The 2385-nt window shown below is 44.4% G+C and overlaps 1 pseudogene; it reads right to left on the reverse strand.

Moving 5' to 3' along the window:
- Positions 1–529: 529 nt before the first annotated feature.
- On the reverse strand, positions 530–1345 carry LOC110308364 (small ribosomal subunit protein eS6 pseudogene; annotated as a pseudogene).
- Positions 1346–2385: the final 1040 nt, after the last annotated feature.

Here is a 2385-nt window from a genome sequence, read left to right on the forward strand (position 1 = left end):
CAGAACGCCAAATGTCACACAGTCTTTGAAACTATCTGCAGCTGGCAAAACCACGCCTCTGCTAGAGCATGAGGCAAATCATAGTCAGCTGCTGCAGACAGTCCGAAGCAGCCTCCACATCCTGGGATTAAAATGAGAGCACATTCTTATAATATTTTGTATTTTTTTTTTTAAAGAAAATGATATTTTTTAGAGGGGGAGAGTTGATGATTCTTTTTTAAAGAGAACCCAGGTCTCTTTTATTCTGTAGGACATCCATTTGAAAAACATAGGATTTCCTAACATCAAATAGAGAACTAATTTCTTCTAGAGAATTTACAATTCATATTTGGCTCAAATAAATTTGATGTGGAATAGTTACTCACTCCTAACAGGCCTTCAGATGTGATGAGAAAAGAGGTGGTGGTGGGGGCAGGGGTGTCAAGCATGACAGAGTTCATTCAGTAATTAAAGAACTCTTTTTTTTTTTTTCCAGTTTATTCCATGGTCTTAGCCCTAAGTCAGTATTTCACTTAGTTTTCAATTCTTTTTTTTTTTTTTAAAGATTCAAGGTCATTATTTATTTGTTGCTCTTAAAGACTCATTTTTGACTGGACTCAGACTTAGAAGTAGAAGCTCTCAGCGAGGACAGCCTACATCTCTTGGCAATCTGTTCCTGGCGCTTTTCTTTGGCTTCCTTCATTCTCTTGGCCAAAAGTTTAGCGTATTCTGCAGCCTCCTCCTTGTTCTTCTTAGTGCGTTGCTTCTTCAGAGCAATACGTCGGCGTTTGTGTTGCAGGACGCGTGGACTAACAAGATGCTGAATCTTGGGTGCTTTGGTCCTGGCTTCTTACCTTCTTTGTTTAAGGGCTTCCTGACAACATATTGGCGGACATCATCTTCTTTGGAGAGATTAAAAAGCTTTCGGCTTCTACTAGCCCTTTTAGGTCCCAACCAACGAGGCACAGTAGTGTCTGTCAGTCCAGGAATATCCTTCTCTCTTGTCTTTACAATAACTAAGTTGAGAACACTGAGATTAGCGTCCACAATGCATCCGCGAACAGATTTGTGCTTCCTCTCTCCAGTTCTCCTTGGTCTGTAACAGGAATGCCCCTTACTCAACAGCAGGCGCACTCTGCCATGGGTCAGAACACCTTGCTTCATGGGAAAACCTTGCTTGTCATTCCCACCGCTGATCTGGACCACATAACCCTTCCACTCTTCACCAAGAGCATTAGCGGCTACTTCCGTGGCCATGCGCTTCTCATAGAAGGTGCAGAGCTTAACGCTCCTCATCCACCTCGACGAGCTTCTGACAGCCGGTGTCGGGGAAGGAGATGTTCAGCTTCATCTTGACACAGCCGAGCGCCTGAGAGGCGTCACGAAAAAGAGTAGTTTTCAGTTCTTTTGTTTTTAAATGATTTATTTTTATTTTATGTGCATTGGTGTTTTGCCTGCCTGTGTGTCTGTGTGAGAGTGTCAGATCCCCTGGAACTGAAATTACAGACAGTTGTGAGCTACCATACCGGTGCTGGGAATCAAACCCAGGTCTTCTGGAAGAGCAGCCAGTGCTTTTAACTGCTGAGCCATATCTCCAGTCCCTAGTTTCCAATTCTTAGAAATAAACCTCTAGAAGTATTAAGAGCTGAGTCCTTCTTTCATTAGACCCTTAGCATCTTTGCAAGTAGATGTTGAGAAACTTGTGGTCTCTGTGTAAGCTGACATTTGCAGCTCTACAAGACTGAATTTTGAGCCACAAAATGGTATAAGCTTAAATAATAAATATATTATGCTACCAAGATTTTCTTTTTGAAGACAGTTTTGCTATGTAGCTCAGGCTAGCCTTGAACTTGTGATCCTCCTGCTTCAGGCTCCCTAGTGCTGGGGCTATAGGCATGCATCACTAAGAAGGCCAGTTGTTCATGAGGCAGAGCCAGGAGTCTGCTAGAACCAGTCTGGACAGGCTGGTGAAAGCTGATTAGTAAACCTTCAGGAATGTTGTGAGCACACTGAAGGCTTTGCTAACTTGACATCAGCCATGATGGCAGTATTACAGACATGAGAGCAATGCTGTAAATCAGGCTCTTCACCCCCTCCCCTCAGCCCCAAAGTCTTCCCATCCCTCCACCCAAAGATCAGCAGCTTGTGGCTCCTCGTGCCTGGAAAGTGGCAGCCCTAGCAGCCTTCATCCTCCATTCAGGAGTGTGTGAGACCAGGGATACCAGTGTTCAGAGCTCAGCTTTCATCTCTGAAGGTCAGATGTTCTCTTTAGGGTGTCAGCTGCTGCTTGGCAAAGGCAGGTTGATATGGAACATTAGAATACCCTAAGGTCTGAGGCAAGGGGTGACTCACTGTCCCAGTCAGCAGGGGACACTCATTTCTCCACATGACAGGATTTTCCTTCCG

The sequence above is a fragment of the Mus caroli genome, unplaced genomic scaffold, assembly GCF_978045245.1.
Source record: "Mus caroli unplaced genomic scaffold, Mus_caroli_1 scaffold_15, whole genome shotgun sequence".
Taxonomy (NCBI): Eukaryota; Metazoa; Chordata; class Mammalia; order Rodentia; family Muridae; genus Mus; species Mus caroli.